Source organism: Phalacrocorax aristotelis, chromosome 10 (assembly GCF_949628215.1).
Source record: "Phalacrocorax aristotelis chromosome 10, bGulAri2.1, whole genome shotgun sequence".
In the NCBI taxonomy this organism is placed as follows: Eukaryota; Metazoa; Chordata; class Aves; order Suliformes; family Phalacrocoracidae; genus Phalacrocorax; species Phalacrocorax aristotelis.
In genome coordinates this window covers 13,573,909-13,596,439 of record NC_134285.1, presented here as the reverse complement: position 1 = coordinate 13,596,439, position 22,531 = coordinate 13,573,909, and the positions used below count along the sequence as shown (strand labels likewise).

General features: G+C 40.3%; 1 long non-coding RNA gene across 3 annotated transcripts in view; it reads left to right on the top strand.

The window, feature by feature from the left end:
* The first annotated feature begins 328 nt into the window (after positions 1–328).
* The window catches only part of LOC142062639 (uncharacterized), a 117,570-nt gene continuing 95,367 nt past the window's right edge, over positions 329–22,531 (top strand). For all 3 annotated transcript variants that reach the window (XR_012662524.1, XR_012662523.1, XR_012662521.1), the window contains exon 1: positions 329–426. This is a non-coding gene — a long non-coding RNA (uncharacterized LOC142062639). The remainder of the gene's footprint in view (positions 427–22,531) is intronic.

Sequence of the window (22,531 nt, the reverse complement as noted above, 5' to 3'; positions counted from 1 at the left end):
TGTTTTTTAAGGCTAAGAGAAGAAGGGCTTGGAATGAAGGTGGGGAGGGGAAGGTTCAAACAAGAAGTCTGGAGAAATACAACTCATATACAGCAACACCCTAAAACCAAGGGAACAGGAATTTTAAGAAAAGGCCTTTCTGACAGGGCACTGAGTTTGAACACCCACAGTTTGCTCAGAAAGGGGACTCAGGCCCAACAAACCTCAGATGAAACCAATATGAATTAGTTCTCCACTTGCTGGGAGGTCCAGGTGAGACATAGGACAATCAGGGTCAGGAAGGCAAAATAAAAGGGGTTAGCAGCCTTTTCTGTGTTTGATAGTTTAAAAGAGGTTGCAGAAAGAGAAACTATACTGTCCGTGATACTTTTCTGGAAAGGAACTCCAGATGGACTTTATTCTGGAGAATGATATTGCCACTTTAAGGTAAGCTAATGCACTACTCTTCCGGCTTAACTGTGTAAGGTATTTTGTTGTTCTTGGGAGGAACAAGCCTGACTGTGAGTTGGACTACTTGCTTAATTCCTTTTTACTTCTATACAAATTTTAATACTGCTTTATGTTAAAGTTATGGGATTGGCTCTTCAGTGTTGTTAGTTTGACCAGGCAAACTTGGTTAAGTATGTGAGTGTGCAAATATGCTTACATTATGAAATATTATTTCAATCCTAATACTGGGAGATATTATGTAGGGTATGGTTTAGCACTTTTTTGTGTATGGGAAAGGTAGAAGCTGATAAATGTAGGGTATCTACATGGTCTCTTCCATATTTCTACTAGAAAGATAAATTCAGTAGTGTCTTTCACTTTTTTATTTTCTAGCTCCCTATCTTCTGGGTTTTTTTGTTGGAGATTTGTTTAGTTTTTGGAACTGAATATGCTGGGGAATTCCTTGGAAGCAATGAGGAAAAACATGGTTTGGTAGTACATGTGTCTTTAGTTAAGTTTCAGTCAAGTTCTGGTCTTAATCTCTGGAGAGAAATGTATACTATTATGAAAAGGCTTTTCTACAGAAACAGTGGCAGGTTTATAGCTTGTCTCTTGAGGTGGGACTGTATGTCCACGCTGCAAACTTTGTAGTAAAGCAAATAGACCAGCAAGAAAATCCTGTTTCTGTATGATATCCTCCATTCCTGTTTTGTGAAATCCTATTGTTTCTCCAAAGCAGTACCTGCTGTTCTCAAACAACACATGCTGTTACCAGCTCCACACTAGACCAGCTGGCATATTCACGACTGAGGAGATTGGCTGGGCAGGACAGCGGGAAGTAGGAATGCCCCAGTGTAAAGGGAATTGACCTGCAAATATACATTTTCCCATGGCTTGTTCCATAACTAACCTTATGCCCTATTGCATCCTCAGCTACTGGTACTGTTGCATCAGCTCTAGCATTGGAGCACAATCCCACTTTAAAATATTTCTTCTACTAATACCACTGTGAAGTTGGGAAATATGCCTCTTGCTATTCATGCACAGAAGACTAAGACTAAAAGGCCTTCCCTGTGCTGCTCTGTATGCAGGAATGCTATGACAAAATAAAACTAAACCCAAATTTTCCAAGTCCCAGTTATGGTTCCCAAAAAATAAGAAGCAACTTTGCTCTTTTGTTGGTGTGCTCCAAATGATAAGTATCTGGCAGGCTCTTCTTAATGCTATTAATCACTTATTTCCCTAGACTCAATTCAGTACTGTATCATATGCAGCAAAGCCATGTCCAGAATGTTATTTGGCAGTAAATAATTATTTTTGGATATTGGCAGTGGGATAAATGTCCTTTCCCTGGATTACAAATAGATTTTTCTGGCTTTACTTCCCATTTCACAGTGGTTAATGCAGGACTGTTTTACTGTAAACTAGCCACTGATACCATATGCAAAATACAGCATGCACAGGAAGATGTAGGGACATTAATTATAGGTGCCTCTTCATGCAAACAACATGTTGGTATAATGTAGCAGCAAAATGAATTATGAAGTATTATCAGTTTTCTTGTAAATTCTGGATTAATTTAACCCCAAATAGTGATAGGATTCATGTATTGCCAAAATTGGCCCTTGTCCTTTTTAATGATCAACAGTTTACCTGCATTCCTTTCATGCTGGAGTAAAGCAACACTAGTAACTTAAATAGTGGAAAGTTTGCTGTAGAAGCACTGCTTGCAAAGCAAAGATCCAATGTATAGTGATAGTATTGTGGATAATGCCAAATGGAGTTTGGACTTACTGGAGAGTCCAGGAATGTTAAAAAACTTGACTCTAACACATTGCATGTATATATATATGCAGATCCCTTCTCTGAATTACCTATCCGATAGTTTATTTAACAAGCTGCAGTGATGTGAAAAATGTCTTGCTGGACATCAAGATATAGCACCTGGGAGAGAAATTTACTGTCAAGATGAACAAAAATCAATAACTATCTTCAGATGGCAGATAAGTTTAAAGCTGCTATATTCCACTTGTTCAAGCCATAGGAAAAAGCTTAATAATCTAGTTGTTCTAAAAACAGCTTATTTGTGTCTTGGATAATAGATTTTTGAGGGAGAAACAGGTCTACTACTGTTCAGGAATTTTTCTGCTCAGATTTAGGGCCCTAATCGTCTGTGAAGTCAGACTTTCACAATACTACCTCTCCTGGCTGTGGAGAAAACAAGAATTGAACGCCGCTGGTGCAGTATCTGCCTCCCAGCAGAGGGAGATCATTGCCACATATCTGTCACCAAATCAGGAAAAGGGGAGTGGAAGGAGGTACTGCTGCTATTCTAGCTGAAAGAGGGGTCGGTGCCAGGACTTGGTGTTGGCTCTAATTGATTTTGAGAAGAGAGGCCCTAATTGATTTTTTCTTTTTTTTTTTTTTTCCTGAGCCAGTGAAAGGTCCCATATTTATCTGAAAGTGAGTTAAATGACTTGCATTATACAGGAACAAGGCAGTGTGCTGTACAGGACCTGCTGATAACCCAAAGGATCATCTTTATCTAACAAAGATCAATGGGTTGGTTCCCTCTCCAGTACTTAAGTGGCACCAATAGGTACTATCGGTGACTGTCCCTGAGAAGGGTTGCCTACCTGGGGGGGAAGAGTGGCATGAGGCTAGAGCAATCTTTGACTCTCTAGAACTGACTTTGAAGGATGAGTGGACTGGGTCAGCAGGTAAGGTAATGATGCATTAACCTCTTAGCCAGAATGAGATTATCATAAATTTCTGGTCACAGTGTAAATGTGCTGTACTAGGCAAAATATCCAATAAGGCTGAGACAAGATCACTCTGAGCCAGGATCATATTTGGGTTAGAGGCTTTCTGTAATGCTGCTTTTACTTCTCCCCTCTCAGATTTAGAAGAGGCAAGGGCAGGGACTGGGAAACCTTACTGTTTCCTGAATAAGTTTAATGCTATTTACATTGTTGGCCTAAGGGATAGGGAAATGCTCTGTATTCACCCAACTCAAGTGGGGAGGACCCCTACAGAATTATATAAAATCTTGTTCTGTAAGTATCGCAAACTTATCCCATTCCTTTCATCTAGGAATAAGTCTCTATTCTGTTACTAAAATGGCTCTGTTGTGTCATTAATCAACTCTGCAGTGCATGAATCATTTATCATGGATTTCTATGTGGTCTGAATTTCTGTTAGACACTGCACCCTGTACCCTACTTTTTTAATGCTGCTTAGAGCTACATGTGCTATTTTGAAGTTATATCTTCCTCCTGTCGCACTTATTCTTTCAGAACTTCTTTTGAACAGCTTTCTGAAAGGAACCCTGCAGAGGTGAGACTTCCTTGATATGACTATCTAATACTATCTCTCTTCATATTTCACCTCCTATTGATGTTTCTGCTAAACCAACAATGGATAAATGGACACATAGTTAATCAGACCTAAGGGAGAGTAGGGAATAACAGGAAGTAATAGCTTGCATTTAAGGTTCAAGAAAATTGCTCATCAGTTGAGTTTTTCTTTGCCAGTCTAATATTTTATTCCAAAGGGAACTCATTTTTAAACTGAACTTCTGGCATAGAGTGCCCGCTGTGGTGTCGAGGCAGCACTAATGCCATCTGTCATGGTGCTATAAGTGGTTATAGTAAGGTTTCTGCCACTTCGCTTAGGTTCAGATAACTGATTTATACTAGAACAACTAAGGAATTACCCAGGTGTTTTCATGATTTATCCCCAGAACCGCACATCCACTGGTACTTGCTAGTCCTCAGTCTCATGGCACTGCATGACTTCTGAAGCCTCTGGCTGGGAAGTAGCTGAGTCAAACTTCTTGATCTGAGCCACACTGAAATGGTTGGAAAGGTCTGTAAGGGAAACAAGTGCTCCAGAAAAATAAAGAATAAATAATAAAAAGCTGGTCAGTTTTACCCGAAGCAACTCTCTGTCCAGAAACTGTATGCTATTCAGTCTTTTCATGCTGGTGGCTACCTCCTATTCAGCTGGTCATTAACATCTCTACTTGATAACTTTGACCACAGTTGTTCATAAAATTGTGGGGTTTTAGTTTTTGAAATAGTGTCTGAAATTCTTTTAAAGACCTAGTATTTAAGCTGTGTCTAAACAGAATAGAAGAAAGCCAGTCTAGGAGTTTGGCCCTTTTACTACTGAAGACTTGGATCAGCAGATTCAAGGCTGGACAAAGTCTCTTGGAGAAACTTGAAGAAACTTGGCAGCACACCTCTTCCTTCCACTGCTTCCATTCATTAAAGACTTTCAACATAATACTACATTTTTGCCTCCTGCTGTATTATTGTACATGGCTGCTTTGTCTGCCTTCATGCCACCAGCTTCTGGTTCTTCTTTCCTTGTTTGTGGTACAGACCCTTCTTGCCCTTCTTGCAGTTAGAATAAGAATGAGATGCTATTGAGCAAACTATTTACTTATGCATCCAGGATTCCTTTAAAATTGTTTCCTTTGATCTGGCAGTTGGTTCAAGAGTTCCAGGACTGCAAAGTTACAGAATGATTGCTGCTTGTCTGGGGATCTGGTAGTGGTGTTACTGGCTGTTATATAATATTTTATCAGGCTAGTCAATATTAAGTGGTTGTCACGCAGTCATCACTTCCTAGTGTTTAAGTCCTTTTAAAATCAGAATGAAACAAAAAGACTCTATTCTTAATTTCTTACTAATTCTTTTCAGGCTTTGTTTTTACTACATTCAATGATCACAGCATGCATGAGACCCCCAAGGAAAAAATGCAGCTTCCCTTTGGGTGGGACTCAATTATCTGACTGTCTCAATGTGGTGATGCATGTGCATCGGGCAATGTTAACTTGATGTCTAATATATTTTGCTTCTCTAGCAATATGACTGCCATCACAGGTGGCGATGAGTGTGGGGAAGAAGTGAATGGATTACTACAACAGTGATGCATTTATGTTTGGAACCAGCATTGCTATGCCATTATCAGGATGTCTTTTAGTAAATTTGGGGGTTTAACATCCGTCAAGCTGGCTAACAATATTAAGCCTGCATTTGTGAAATGTCTCATAGGATAGAGGCATAAATCTGAGTTATCAACATAACAAGGATATTGAATTATGTTACACAGGAGAGGCCATAAACATAGCTGCTCTGGAAAGCATATCTAAGAATAGAGACCTAAAATAAAACTCATTGTATTACAGCAACATTGTTTTTATTATAGCTTTAACTTTCAGCAGAAACAGAAGGGAAAAAATAAATTTAGAATTTTCCCTTCAGGCTGACTGCTTAGGCCAACACTTACATGACATTTTGCATCTATCAAATGGGTAAAATTAGAATAGCCACTTCTATCATCCTCATTCAGAGGACAACTTATTCAAGCACGCATTAGCTTACCAAGTACTAACTAGGGACACGCAATTCATTGAGCAGATGATGAACGAATTTTTAGCAGATCTCATCTACTACTAAATTCAAAGAACTGTATGCTTAGGTAAACTTAGTTGAAAGTAATCATCCTGGCCTTAGCTTGTAACCTGGGATACAAACTGAAAGGTCAGGTTTATTGAGCCTGATTGTTATTGTTATTACAACAACTCTGGTGTCAAGACTATCACTGCATCTTTTCTTTTGAGTTGTGTTGCTGTTGCAAATTGAATAAAATATTTGTACATAATGTAAAATATCTAAGATTCTGCACTGGTACATAAAGATCACATTTTCAGTGATTATATTGATATGACCTTTCAATTTCTACAAAACGTATTGCTTTGGAGAAAATTTATTTCAATATAATGAAGCCACTTTTGGGATATTTCAAGTCATTCTGTCTTTAGGACTTTCCATGTTTTTATTCAAAAACTTGGAGTGGACTGGAGTGAATCATGATGAGAAACATCACTGGGTTATAGTTTGTTCTACAAAACCTCTGACCAAGTATTTGCTCTAAACACTGTGTTCTGAATGTATAATTGATTTATTTTTATTGAAAACTTACGATGCATTATTTATGTATTTCACATAACATGAGAATTATTTAATGGATTGGAAAGTGATGTGATCATATGCTGATGTGGCTGCTGCAAGTTAGAGGATCCATAGATTGCTACCTCTTTGAAAGCAAAGCATAATGGGGAGCTCAGACCCTTCTGATCCCTCCTTTGTTACCGAGACTGACTGCAGGAACATTATTTGGCCCCATGACCATTGAACATTAACACCTAGAGCAATTAACCCTGTAGTTTTCTGGGGTACCATCCACTTCAGTTTGTTTTGAATTAGCTGTTCGTGGTGTCTCAGACACTTATCCGAGTCAGGCTGAGAGCCCTTCAAACCCCCTGACTTCAGAAAGAAATGGGAATGCAATTTCTGCCAGGGCTGTGTGAGCTCATCTTCAAAAACATGCTTAAGCTTCCCCTCCCCTTTTAAAGCCTGCCTTTGGCCTTCTGCAGAGATCATGCAAATTATAAAAGGAGAAGCAGATTAGAAGTGAAAACACAACCTAGACTTCCCATTACCGCTGTGGAGAGGTCTGAATACAGAGATGAAATTTGTGATTAGTGTGGACTTTGAAACAAAGTGCCCAGAACTTCATTGGTTGTGAGCCTCCTTCATCCTATGGGAGAAAGCAGAAGAGGAATGGTGAATCAGGAATGTTTGTGTTTCTGCATTTCTACCTGAACTAGAGGACTTGCCCCACTTCACAGGGGCCAAGACCATAATAATAGACACACGATACTTACAGTCCATCTGGAAAAAGAGAAAGTGAAAAGCCCAGAGACAAGCTTGGTCTTATGTGGCTTTCACATTGAAAACATCTGGCTTTATAAAGATTGAAGTATAATTAATTCAGCTGAGAGATAAAACCATGTCTTAATCAAGGAGGATGTACTCTGGATAAAAACAACCAAGATTAATAATAAAATAACGTGAACGCACATGATCAGAGATATGTGCATTTGGTCGACTTCTGGGTCTTTAATCTCTCCCTCTACATTCCTTTGCTGGTCGGAAGTAATTCCAAATTCTATCAAGCTACCAAAAGGATTTTGTGGAATAAAGGGATCCCTGCTTTGCCAATTTTATGTGGGTTTTTTTTTTAAATTTTTGCTAGGATGATAATGACTGCTTGATGAAGGAACAGTATGTAATGGAGGTCTTCTCATAATGGAGCCCAAAGTAAAAGTGATACAGATTTTAGGTTATGATAGAAGTGTGTAGATTTCTTTTCTGGGCTGTACTTGGCTGTATCTCCTAGGTGAAACCACTGTACAGTGCACAAATGATGATCCTGGAGATTGCCTAGGAGGGGCAATATAATAAAGCATTGCTCTTAATGAATGCTATCAGCAAGTCAATGCCAGTGTTTCCCAGAGAGTACCTAGCATCATTCATCCTTTGCTTCCTAGAGGATTATTAAAATACAGGCCCAGCAATGTGCTCTGAAGGTGTATGTTTAAGTGTCTGGACCAAAGCGGAATGAAGATTGCCAGGGTTGTGATTAAGCACACCAAGCAGTGATTTGCTTCCCATTCATCTCTGAGACAGTATTGGAAGTAAACCTAGTTGGACAACCCATGCACTTAGTGAAGGTGACATAATACTTGGCTTAGGTAAGGTGCAAAGTGAAGCTTAGAGTATTTCTGCTTGCAAAAAGGAGCAAACAATAGGTTTAAATGCACACTTGGATGTGCTGAACAAAACCTGTCTTAATTTCTGGGAGGCCAGTCTCATATGTAATGAATGGAGTGCCATGTGGTAACTGCAGCATTACCCACCTTTTTTTCCTAAAGAAGCTGTCTATGAATGCCTGAGATAAAGGGTAAATTCACTTACTGGTTATACTTAACAGGCAGGGAACAGTGTGAAAACAAAATAATTTAAGACATTAGAAAAGGGAGAAAAACAAAGCCTTTATAAATGGAAAGAGAGAAAGCCTTGTCAGTTATTAATGCTCTCTTTTCATGCTAAAAGAACAAATGCAACTTTGCCAGGGTTTTTGCTCATAGATAACCAGGAACTCAACAATTTGTAATAATCTTATCCTAAAAATAACCTTAATTACTGCAAACAGAAGGCAGAACATATAGAATACTTTGTAGAGGCATTGCTTCTTAATTCATTATGTCTAATCTTTACCTGATAGTTAGGTCCAAGCCTTTATAACATCGTCTGGATGGTAGAGGGTGAAAAATAGTCTATCTAAAATTGGGCGTTTTCAACAATCCAGTTGAGCTTCAGAGGCTGTGCTTCGAGTGGCTGTACTTGGTGTTCATCTTGTCCCTGCTGTGGAGGTTTTTGCAGATATATCATTGCATGCTCAATATATGCAAGGTGGATAGTGAAGTGCAGTTTGCTGAATGAGGGTGCTGGACAGAGGGACAGTGTTCCTGCAGGAAACCCCCATATGTGAGATAGCTGCGAGTGGTCCCACTGATATGGTTTGCTTTGACTCTAGAAAGCTGAGTATGAATGTTGGAGACACTATCTGGGTCTCCTGCAGTGTTTGCTGTCTTCATCTCCTGTATTAGAGAAACATTTGCTCTGACCCAAAATAAACAGTCCTGTGATCCTGCACTGAGCCACAATAATCTGGCTGTCATATTTCAGACTGTTCTCATAAGCTCATTTGGGACCTAAACAGGTCCCAAAATGAGAGAGGAGCAAACAGTTAAAATCCCATGGTCATAACTATGTTCTGCCCCTTGGCTGATATGAGCAGAAAGATCTCTGCAAACAAGGGGGCACTGTGGCCTTTGAGTCCACACGGAGAGAACAAATTTCACCTGGTGCATTGTTCTTTATTTTCATTGAAAAACCTAATCCTACCTAATCGCTGTATGAAGTAGTTGAGTCAGAGAAGCCTTTCTCCAGGGGCTGTGGGAGTAGTATCACAGCAAAATGAAACATTGCCTTTCAATTCTTAATGTAACGCGGTATACTAATTCTTCCTATTCTCTTGCCATTTCCCTCGTTTCCTTGCTGAGTCTATGATTGAAGACAACAGAGTGATAGAAACAGCATACCTGGAAAACAAATTGAGTCACTCACTATCAGTAGCTGTGCAATGTAAGCTTATGGAGTTGCAGGAATTACAGGATGTAAGATAGCATGCTGGGAACTGGTTTATCTATTTTAGTAGTAAAATAGTTGTGACTTAAAGGAATCATCTACTCTGTGCACTAAGAAATATTGGCATATGGTCAGGTCAGCATGAATAGGTATATTCAGTGCATTAATGGAAATAAACAACCTAATTTTCCCAAGTAGGAAAGGGTTATGGTTTTTGTTTGTTTATTGTTTTTTAAGAAGCTTTGATCAATTGTTCCATAAAGTGATTTTAACTGAAAATGAAATAAACCAACTACAAGAATATGTAATTTGGAGTACTAAAAGTCCAGTGTATTAATGCTTCTGCTAAGTACAATGACTATGAAATAAGGCCTTATGTCTTGCCTTTACATCCTTTATTTTACAAATAAAGAGCAGTGGAATTTGCAGAAAAGCAGATTATTTTTTTTTTGTGGATTGGTGAGACTTCTATGAGAATGAAAAAGGGGGGGGAGGGCAGACCACACATAAATTAGGGCTAGTCTTAAAAAAAAAAACCCCAAAACATACAAACAAAAAACCAGTAAAGCTGCCAAATCAGAAATGCACAGGTACTACTGAAAGCTGAGTGTTACAGGAGATTGTATAATAAAACTAAACCATGTTTTTAGTACATGCAAATCTCAACTCTTTCTTTTTCCCTTCACAAAGTCTAATTTTGAAAAGGTATTGCAGTTGCTTTACTTGAAGAGCGGTTGTGACTGGCGTGCAATGCACAGCTCAGACCAGCTTACCTCCCCAAACTGCAAAATATTTGAAATGATGCTGCAGGAGTAACATGGCAAATGCAGCTTTAAACAAGGGTGTTCGTATTTACAACCAATGTATAAAGAAGTTGGATTATTAAAAGAAAAGATATTTTAAAATTTCTTTGATGTTTGTGTTTATAGGTCATTAGTTTGTTATGTTATGCAGATATACTCAGCTCTTTGCTAGAAAGGTTTCACTTGCATAATATGAGCTTTGACTTATATTTGCAACTATTTTATCTAACTTGTAAATTTTGGTTTCTGAAGCTAGTTGCTGATTTTTCAATTTAAGACTATTTTCCAGGCTTAACCTCTAATTCTCACCTTTTGTAAAGTAATCATCTTCTCTACTTAGAACTAGTTAAGGCATGTAGAAAACCACTTCTCATCCTCTCTGGTTTTTGGGAAAACTCCAAATGAGTAGCCTTCCAACAAGAGTGTAGGCTGGCAGAAAGTGTAATGTATAAAGTTCTGGGAAAGCAAGTGAAAAATATTGGTGCCCAAGTTATCTTCTCCTCCATACTACCTGTTGGAGAAAAACTGGCAACTAGAAATAGGCAAATAATACAAATGAACTTCTGGCTACGTGGCTGGTGGCAATGTGAGGATTTTGGCTTTTATGACAACAGGATGTTCTTCAACAACCACAGGCTGCTAGGGAGGGATGGATACCACCTGTCTGGAAGGGGCAAGGGAATCTTTGGCAACAGGCTGGCAAACTTGGTGAGGAGGGCTTTAAACTGAGGAACTCGGGGGGAGGAGGACAAACTGGCAATGCTAATGCCATCACACACAATGGGGGAATAAGACAGGGCAACGTGAGCAGTGACAAAGGTGCTGTGGCGGCCTCATGCAATGGCAACCAGGAGACCAACCACCTCAAGGGTTTGCATGGCTGTAGTGGGTCCTCATACACCCCTCCGGGGAAACCTGTGTGCTCAAGCACCTTTCTGAAATGCCTGTGCACCAATGCACGCAGCATGGGGAATAAACAGGAGGAACTAGAGGTCTCTGTGCGCTTTCAGAGCCGTGATCTCACTGCAGTCAGAGACATGATGGGATGGCTCACATGACTGGAATGTGGTCATGGATGGCTATGGGCTTTTCAGGAAAGACAGACCAGCAAGACGAGGTGGGGAAGTTGCTCTTTATGTGAGGGAGCAACTGGAACGCATCGAGCTCTGCCTCAGAGTGGAAGGAGAACAAGTTGAGAACTTGCGGGTAAAGAACAAGGGACAGCCAAATATGGGCGACACTGTTGTGGGTGTTTGTTACAGGCCACCTGATCAAGAAGAGGAAGTTGATGAAGACTTTTACAGACAGCTGGAAGCAGCCTCACAGTTGCAGGCCCTGGTCCTCGTGGGACACTTCAACCACCCTGACATTTGTTGGAAAAGTAACACGGGGAGCCATGCACAATCCAGAAGGTTCCTGCAGAGCATAGGTAACAACTTTTTGATGCAAGTGGTGGAGAAGCCGATGAGGCAAGATGTGCTGCTCGATCTTATCCTGATGAACAAGGAAGGGCTGGTTGAGGATGTGCAAGTTGGGGGTAGCCTTGGCTGCAGCGACCACAAGATGGTTGAGTTCAGGATACTGTGCCATAGAAGCAGGGCAACAAGTTGGATCACAACCTTGGAGTTCAAGAGGGCCAACTTTGGCCTCTTCAAAGGTCTGCCAGGAGGAATCCCATGGGCTAGGGCTCTGGAAGGTGTGTGGGGGGGGCATCCAAGAGAGCTGGACAGTATTCAAGGATCACTTCCTCTGAGCTCAAGATCAGTGCATCCCTAGGAGAAGGAAGTCAGGCAGAGGAGCCAGGAGACATGCATGGATGAGCAAAGAGCTTCTAGAAGAGGGAGGTTCACAGCATGTGGAAAAAGGGACTGGCCACTTGGGAGGAATATAGGAATGTTGTCAGGGTGGGCAGAGATCCGATGAGGAAGGCCAAGGCCTGCCTGGAATGAAATCTGGCAAGGGATGTCAAGGATAACAAGAAAGGCTTCTTTAAATACATCTGCAGTAAAAGGAAGACTGGGGATGCAGTGGACCCACTGCTGAACAAGGAAGAGGCCCTGGCAATGCAGGATGCAGAGAAGGCGGAGTTAACTGAATGCCTTATTTGCATAGGTCTTTACTGCTACGGCTGGCTGTCAGGCATCTCGTCCCCCAGAAAAGAGAGGACAAATCTGGAGAAAGGAAGACTTCCCATTGGTTGAGAAGGATTGGGTCAGAGATCACCTATGCAAACTGGATCCTCACAAATCCATGGGCCCCGATGAGATGCACCCACAAGTGCTGAGGGAGCTGGTGGATATTCTTGCTGAGCCACTCTATCATCTCTGAAAGGTCGTGGAGGACAGGAGAGGTGCCCGAGGACTGGAGGAAAGCAAATGTCACTCCAGCCTTCAAAAGGGGCAAGAAGGAGGACGTGGGAAACTATAGGCCAGCCAGCCTCACCTCCGTCCCTGAAAAGGTGGTGGAGCAATTCATCCTGGAGGTCATCTCCAGGCATGTAGAGGACAAGAAGGTTATCAGAAACAGTCAACATGGATTCACCAAGGGAAGATCATGCTTGACCAACCTGATAGCCTTCTGTGATGGTGTGACTGGCTGGGTTGACAAAGGGAGAGCAGTGGGTGTTGTCTATTTCGACTTCAGTAAGGCACTCAACACTGTTTCTCATAGCATCCTCATAGACAAGCTAAGGAAGCGTGTGCTGGATGAGTGGACAATAAGGTGGACAGAGAACTGGCTCAACAGAACTCAGGGTTGTGATCAATGGAGCGGAGTCTGGATGGAGGCCTGTCACTAGTGGTGTTCCCCAGGGGTGTGTGCTGGGTCCAGTCCCGTTCAACATATTCATCAATGATCTGGATGATGGGATAGAGCGTAATCTCAGCAAATTCACTGATGATACCAAGCTGGGAGGAGTGGCTGATACACCAGAAGGCTGTGCTGCCATCCAGGCTGCTGGACAGGCTGGAGAGCTGGGCCGAGGGGAACCTGGTGAGATTCAACAAAAGCCATTGCAAGGTCCTGCACCTGGGGAGGAACAACCCCATGCACTGGTACAGGCTGGGGGCTGACCTGCTGGAAAGTGGCTCTGTTGAGAAGGGCCTGGGAGTGCTGGTGGACAAGTTGACCATGAGCCACCAATGTGCCCTGGTGGCCAAGAAGGCCAACGGTATCCTGGGCTGCATTAAAAGGAGTGTGGCCAGCAGGTCGAGGGAGGTTATCCTTCCCCTCTACTCTGCCCTAGTGAGACCACATTTGGAGTGCTGTGTCCAGTTTTGGGCCCCCAAGTTTAAGAAGGACAGGGAACTGCTTGAGCAAGTCCAGCGGAGAGCTACAAGGATGATCGGGGACTGGAGCATCTCCCTTATGAGGAAAGGGTTTGTTCAGCCTGGAGAAGACTGAGGGGGGATTTCATCAATACTTACAAATATCTAAAGGGTGGGTGTCAGGATGATGGGACTAGGCTTTTTTCAATAGTGCCCAATGACAGGCCAAGGGGCAGTGGGCACGAGTTGGAATATGGGAAGTTCCAGTTAAACATGAGAAAGAACTTCTTTCCTGTGCGGGTGCCAGAGCAGTGGAACAGGCTGCCCAGGGGGGTTGTGGAGTCTCCTTCCCTGGAGACATTCAAAACCTGCCTGGATGTGTTCCTGTGCCTCCTGCTGTAGGTGTCCCTACTCAAGCAGCAGGTTTAGAAAAGGATCTGCAGAGGTCCCTTCCAACCCCTACCATTCTGTGATCTTTCAGTAAAAAGAATACTTGACACTGTCAGCAGGAGGATGAGAGTTAACTGTGCTTGCTAATGAGAGAAAAAGTGGAATTTAAATGGAAAAAGAAAATAACTTTTGATGCTTTTATTAAACTTTAAAACTTTGGTACTGCCCATGGTGTGTACAATGATATCTTAACATAGAGGATGTGAAAACATTTGTTTTTGGGTGGGGAGGATAGGAGCTGAAAGGGAAGGCTTAAATGTTCTTTTGCTTTGAGTTTGACCTGGCATAATTACTTATATGTGAGTAGTTTTCTCTTTGAAGAAAAAAAGATGCTTTAACTTCTTCAGCTCATAGTATATACCACAAGAAAGGTAGTTTTGCAGCCTTAACTGTTTTCCCAGGGTGTAGTTTCTGGCTGCTGAAGGACAGCAAGATGCAGCCCTTCCCTTTTGTCCTGCACATGTCGCCATCTTTCTTCTGGATCATGGTGCTGATTTGGGGGATGTGAAGTAGACAGAAAATGTAGGTGAGAAGTAGGCAGTGGCTATCTCAAAACCAGACTCACCAACTGCTTCTACTTTGGGTTTCTCCCTACAGGTGTTCCAAGATCATAGTTGGTAACAATTAATCTATTAGTCTTTTAATTTTCAGGAAGATACAAATTCTATTCTGATAAAATGTAGGTAAACCAAGCAGGGAGTACACCCTCTATCGCAATGCAGGGATATATCTTTTCTGGCTCTAATAATGAAATAAAATAGGACTGCTTCCTAATGGAGGAAAATCAGGTAGCTTCTCAAAAAATCAATCAACACTTCAGGGGCAAAACTGGAAAGGGAATCTCTATCTCCTGACTCCTGGCTGTGAAATCCTTGTAACAACACTGTATTATCAGCACCCAAGGTTGCAGAATGACACCTTTTTTAGCAAGGCTTATAATCTGTGATGCTGCCAATGCTTTTCAGTCCTGCAGTTTTTATTTCAAATATAGGCCATATAAAACAACCACCGGTGTCCATAGGATTTAATAATAACAGTGAAGAACACAGCTATATGATTAAAAAACAGAAAGTCTGTTAGAGTGGAAGAGCCTGCTGTCACAAATATTTCTGGTTAAAGGGATGAATGCAACAGGTAACACTTAAATATTGTTTCCTTACAAATTTATCTGTTAAACATCAGCATGTTACTATCCATGCTGAATTATGACACATGACAATTGATGTAATAAGTTTTAAATAAGATAAAAGGAAAAAATCCTTTGAAGTGCAGCTATTATTTAAAGTACCTTTTAAATTATTGCATTATGATCCATCAAAAAAAATCAGTAAAAAAAGAGTATGGTAAAAGTGGTATTTGAAATATACTTCTAGATTATTCAGCATAGTGATTCATGTGGCATGCTATGCTTGAAGCATGGATAGGGAAACTTGTGACTAATATACCAATCTTGAGAGATAAGTATCTTAAAGTATGACATGAGTATTTCTGTGTAAGTAGGTAACTTCAATGACTGAAGTTACCATTGTCTTATGGGACAGATCTTGTCGCTGTTTAAAGTGGTATTACTCTACTGAACTCAGAGTAGTACTGGCTCATACCTGTCCAGCATTTGCTTCTAACTTTTGCTAAAAATTTGCTTTCAGGTAGTGTAATAACATGGCCTGCAGTACAACTGTCTATTGGATCCCTTTACCCATTAAAATAAACCTGTGCATTGAACTGCTGTAGCAATGGCCAGTTTTAGGGTGTGGGGTGGAAATTTTTGTCTGTACATATATACGGTAAGAAGCAGAGTAGCTTAGGCTATATACTGTGGGAAAGTGTAGGAGCAGTTAAAGAAGACATTTTTAGGGATGTGTTGCTGGAATCCTGTAATTACAGCAGTGATGGAATTTTTTCACCTTGTCTGGATGCTACTTTGTACACCAATGAGCTGTAAAAATGTGGAAAAATAGACAAAAGGCCCTTTAGTTTTGTTTACTTGTGGTTTAGCTTGCATTCGGCATCCTCAAAGCAGGGATTTGAGTTGCTGAGTCTTTCATCTTCTTTTATCTTGTGGGCATACATTAAAAAGTTGAGACTATTTTCCTTTCATATATTTGTGAAAGAAGAGGAAAGTGGTTGTTTAGTTCACCAACAGCTTCCTCAAATTAATGGGAATGGATAGGCGCATACTGCATGTAACTGAAAATACCTGAAATGGTATTTGTTTGTACACACAAAGGATTTTCAACTTTATATGCAGACACCAACCTTGTGTTAGTAACATTTATTTTTAATGGAAAAAATATGTAAATGTACTTCCTAAATCCTAGTTGTTAGTTTCTAATATGAGCAGGGCTACTCTGGGGAAAATGGAGGAACTACATCCTTAAGAACTTAGCTGATTTGGATTTAAGCCTAGACTCAATACACTTAAGGAATGTCAATAACTGGTTGCCTAGCAAAGATACTATTACAGGTAACTGGTGTTATCACATTATCTGGTCTCAGGGGTTTGTGGTACATTTCCTGGCTAAGGTTATGCAAATCTTTAATGTGCTTCTGGTACATTTTGGTTATAACTGTGCCTTAGCTGTCTAAAAATCTTTCTTTTAAGCTTTCCAAAGGAAAGCATATGAAAAAAACTTTCTTAGCAGTGTTTCCCAAAAAGCTCGGAGACATCCAGACCAAGATGATCATTATCTCTGTAGCCCACAATGACTAAGGATGGGAAACCTAATGGTCCTTCAGCATTTACCCCTGTCTGACAGATCTGTGTCTGAATTGCAACAGGGATTTTTGTGGTTTTGAAAAAGAGGATGATCTGTGTACTACTAGATCTTTTTGGGGTACAAACCTGATAAGGATAAAAAAGGATCAAATGGGACCGGGCACATGACAGAGATTACTTCAGCTTTGTTTAGGTAGTCTATAGAGTTACTAAGGGCATATGGTCCAATGTAAAGCATGCAAAGCTGTTCCAAATATCAGAAAGTGGCATAAGTTTACATGGGTTTGGCACTCTGCATTAACTGCCCTAATTTTGCTAATCCAATAACAAGACTCAAAATCTGGATTTATTCTTGTCAAATTGCAATGTCCTCCTACTGTGTTGTGTCCAGAAAAACAAAGCAAACCTATTGGGTAACAGCTCTGTGCCTTTTTGGGGGCACTGCTCTTTCTGGTATTGAAGTAATGGGTGGTGCCTCCATGGATATGCCTTCTACAGGTCTGTCTTTACACATTCCAGTGCACAGAGAGCATCTGTGGCTGTCAGAGGTGCCCAGCAAAGTGGGTGGGAGAGGAAGGGCAGTGCCTCTGCCACCCCCAAAGCCTGATGCATGGGACTAAACAGTAAGTGCTGAGAAATAAACGTTTGACTCCTTGTCAAATGGAAGGAGTCTAACAAAAATTGTAAGCTGTTTCACAGTCAATAGGTGAACAGACAGATCTCCATTTCTAAGAGTTGTGTGAGCTCTAAATACTATACCTCCAGCAGGACTTTCTTAAATTTCTATGCTAATGGAAATTAACATAGATGTATTGAATTTCATTACTATTGCATCCTAGGTAGAGCTTGGCAAGCTCTATACAATGGTGTCATCAAGCACTGATTTTTGAAGTAGGATTACGTAACTCTGGCACACTTTTTCTTATTCCAATCTGGCTAATAATAAGATAAAAACAGGAATCAAAATTGCCCCTTGTGGTGGAGAAGGCAGTCCCCACAAGCCTGCTGAAAGAGGGGCAAGAGCTGTTATGTGGGAGGAGAGCTTGACAGCATCTCTTTTCTTTTTGATAGACTGGAGACCTCCCATGTCAGTTTAAATATCTCTCTGCTGGTAAGGATCAGTTACGTTCCTGATGGACAGTCCCCAGGATATTCCAAGAGTCTGTAATTTAGACTTTGGGACCAGGGGCCATCTTTGGTCTGTCTGTCCTTGTCTACAGGGGAGGAATCTTGTTTCCTAGCCTGTTCTTAAAACCTTGTAAATGGCCACAGTCTTTGAAAGTCTGCTGAATTAGCTTCTTTAGAAAAAATCTGCATAACTCTAAGCACTTAACAAAGTTCCATTAAAGTGACAGAACCTTAACAAATATTGCTGTGTTGAAAAGTGATAGACACAAGAACATTGTCAGCTGCTTTGCTGAATCAGGGCTACAGCCTTAACACAACTTTTTTGCTATCCAGTAATGTATGCTATGCTTACTTGCAGGGTTAAAAGAAGTGGTGATAGGAGTGAGGAGAAACAGTTCATCTCACAAATGTTAGCTTAGTTAATCAGCTATTTTCCTAAACTAACCTTATTCATTAAAAGCAAATGATGTTCCACTAATAAAATCTGATCCTTGCTTACATAAATTCATTCTGACACAACCTTTAATAAATTGGAAGGCGAAAGTGCCAGAAAAACTGTTGTGCACATATCTGGTATACGATACTGATAAAATTTGACACCTGCACATTTTAGTTTACATCAAAGGTCACTTTAAACTGGGAGGGAAAAGGAGTTTAACATAAAGTCAGCAAATTTGCTTTAGGTTTTTTTTTTTTACAGCAAAAGCACCACTTTAAGAAACCTTTTTTTTAAAAAAAATTTTATATTGTATGCTTCAGACTTGTGTGCTTGAAAATGTAGCAGAAAAAGCTGTTTGAAGATAGATTCTTCTAAAGAAAGGCACCGCATGGGAATTGCTATACCCCACGTGACCCCAAAATTGTTACCCTGGTTGTGTCCTTAGTTGATAACTGGTGATCAAAACGTCCTGTAATAGCCAAAGTTAGGTGAAGCATCTCTGCATCCTGTGCTGTCATGTTTGGTAGCCTGTCTAAACTCTAGAAATGTAAAGCAGTATGTAATAGAAATGGCTTTGGGTCCACCATAAGGGAAACGAATTATATTTTTTCATTAATAAGTATTAGGTTCATGGTACTGAGGAAACAGGTGGGTTCATATGACTCCAGATTGATTATACTCAATCTAAAAAAAGCCAGTGTGAAATGTTGACTCTGTATGTGGCACCATGGCAGTTTCACTTCTGGTTTGCTCATTAGCAGGACACTGAGAGTTGATTAAGGAGAGAGTTGGAGGCTTTTATCTGAACCCACAGAAATCTCCTCTACTTAAAACAACACTTGGTGAATGGCCAGCTGAGATTAGTGCCCAGTAAAAGAGATGTCCTAAAGTTCTGTAAGATGTCTCCTGTAATTTAGGAGAAGGCTGTCAACTGGGAAAAGTCTGAAACTGGATCACAGGTAAACAGAAAAGCAGAGTTTCATGTTGCTGAAACACTCACATTTAGAAAGTTTTTTTAAAAAAATCAATTTAATCTCATTTCATTGTATAGTCAACTGATTAATTGAACATCACATGAACTTGAGGTCATGGTTCTGCAAACATCTCTAGCCTCTTATTAGTTATAAATACATGCCAATTTTGGAAGACAAGGCAGTATATTATGTCTGCAGAATGGCCTGAAAATCAGCCTGTTTGGAAAAGATGGGAAGCACAAAAAGAAAATTCAAAAAATATGTTTAGGATATTCTGTAAACAGTTGTTGATCTTTATTGACAAGGCTTTGGGAGATAATCCTGAATAATGTGTTAGGGCTGATTACTTTAACTCCTTTCACTGTGGGAAAAGAATGGGAAAAATTATTTTGGAAAGAAATTGAGAATAATATCAGGTTTCCTGTATGTGAAATGATACCTAATGTTTATAGCCTTTATCTTTTTTTTTTGTAAAGAGATTTTCTGTTCCATTTGTAATTTTAATAGGATTACATCCTTTAACAGGTCAAGAAAAAGGCCTGATCCTATGATAGTTTCTAAAAGTCTTTGTATCAGATAGCTTAAGCAGAAGAGTTCTCTGTGGTAAACATATGACCAAAATATAGACTCCATTACCCTTAACTTCTGCTTATACATGGGAAATTGTATACATCTCTATATATGTAGTCACTTTAAGCCCCCCAAAACTTGCTGTATTTTCTCCCCTCAACCCTGATGGTTAATCAGAACTACATATATTCAAGAAACATGATTTTCCTTAAGCAAAATAAATATCCTGTTCAGGAATGAAATTGGGTTTATTGTTACTGGTTACCCAGGAAGATATCAAGGGCAAATTTATCTTGTCAGCTCCCTGTCTGCTGTCTCTGAAAAGAGATGAGTGAAATCTCTTGTGGGATGAACTATTTTACTGTTGCTTCTCAGATTTCATCTCTCATCCCAAAGTATTTAACTCCAGGTTTTGTAGTCTCTGTTACATTTTAAACCAGGGACTTGTCACTGGGTTCAAAGGCAGGATTATAGACACTTTTCCACTTCTAGCAGTGGGAGACTGCAAATAGAGATTTCTTCTTCTGAACACAAGCTGCTTTGGGTTTCTCCTCTAGCACTGCCATCTCATCTGATTCCTGTGACCTGGAGCCTCCTTGCTGCCTCAGCCAGAGCTGTGAACTTCCATTTTTCTCTCCTAAGGCCACCCTAAGAGGCTTTGGACAACTCTGCTTCTTTCTGTGCCATAGGTCTTTGCTCATTCCAAAGCAAAAGGGCTAGGCAGTAGCTGTTGGTGTGTCATTGGCTTTCACTGTAGCCAGCCCTGTAACAGAATATTGGTTTACTAGTATGGAAATGATGGTGGAAATGTCCTGATTTCACATTGGGGTGAGTGTGCTATAGCTTACAGCCATGCTGAGAGATGATGTGCCCTGAGGCTTAGCTGGCAGATGTCCACTCCTATTATGGTATAGTGCTGCAACATGGGCACCTTGAAGGCAGTGCTGCCCAGTCCTATACCAGTGCTGCCTCAGCTACCTGAAACCTATTTCAATAATACTTAAAAAAGAAACCCCTTGTTCTGGGTATGCTTTCACCTTTGATAGATCACAATTTGTAATGCTCTGAACTCTGCTTTGGTTTGTGTGATGCAGCTCCACAGAGAGGTCAACCTTGTCAAACTAATTGCCCTTCGTGGAAGGAGAGGTACTCTGAATTTAAAATGTTGCTTCTTTCTAACAGAGCCTGATAATGGAGGCTGCTTCACCCTTCTGTGCTCCATGACCTGATGGAGTCAGCAACTCCCTACACTTACTGACAAAAAGCTTTCTGAGATGGGCTTTTGTCCTGCTTCTGACATTCACCCTTGTTTCTTCAGCAAACCATTAGGTTGTTGACCTTAGCCATCCCTCCAGTCTCATCTGTTTCTAATGGGCAGTTAAGATGAGGTTTGAAGTCTGTAAGGACAGTGATTTACCTTTTTTTTTTACCCAGTATTTTAGGCAGTTTGTCTTTCTGAGATTGTCTGTATTGTGCTTGCTATTGGCTTACTGGGTTAAACTCCTCCTGTCTTATTTCTATCCAGTAAAAAAAAAATAAATTTAAGTGGGATTAAGATAGTGGGACTGTTGACAGAGACTTCTGTGGAGTAAGGAGTTCAACCCCTGAATATCTGATTTTCTGTGTTTATGAAAAATTGTTACCACTGTTTTGGGAATAGGAGACTAACGTAAAAGTAGAATGCAAAAATAGTAATGCTTCAGAGCTTTCATGTATGATACACCACTCCTAAAGTGCTGGTCATAATTTTTGGGAATGTAATTCTTTAGCTAACACTGCATCTCCTGGACATCTTACTATCACTTCTGCCTCATGTCTTTCTGTCTCTTAGGATTTCATAATATAAAACTGCATGTTGAAGGGAATAGAATTACTCCTTCCTTTGGCAGGTTAGTTATATGAGATGAAGATTTGTGCCTTTCAGGTTTAAAGCGAAAATAATTTCCTGTTTGTCTCTTTGGATGCCTCAGGAAAAGACCATAACTTTTTAGTAATGCATGATTTTTGAAGTCAAACTGATGCCATACTTCACAAATAGTTCCTTTACTTTTGCTTAACCTGAGTCATAACACATCTGGTGTTTTTCATTATCTAAAAAAATTGTAATTCATTTATCACAAGAGGTTGAATAGTGTTTTTGTAAGTATAACCTAGGGATCACGCTGTATAGCTGAACATTTCCGTACACAGAGATATTTAGAGATGTTTTGAAAGTCTCTCTAAGACAGAACAACTCTATCCTGAGGATTACTTGATGGACAGAATTTGTGGTCTATCACTGTAAATAGATCCAGCAATAATTGTATATAACCTGGCTGTTCAGTTGTATTACACAGAACTTGAGGAATGTGATCGTTCTGACACTTTTTCTGTAAGTCACTTCAAACACACACCAATGATAAACTATACAGGCTTTTTGATTTACCCTTACTAGACCGTAGTAGCATAACTGCTTGCACAGTGTGGTTGATCTTGCATACATGACAGATGTGGCAAGGAACTTTTTCCTCTTTATAGTGTTATGAAATAAAAAACAGCAATATGACCCTACAACCCACTGGAACTACCAGTCTCTTATTCATTGGGTATGACCTTGTATTTGCATGAGATCAATCTCTCTTGATACCTTCTGACTCTTTTGCAGTGAAAATACACAAAAATAAATTATCTCAAAGGCAGCAAAACTGGTTC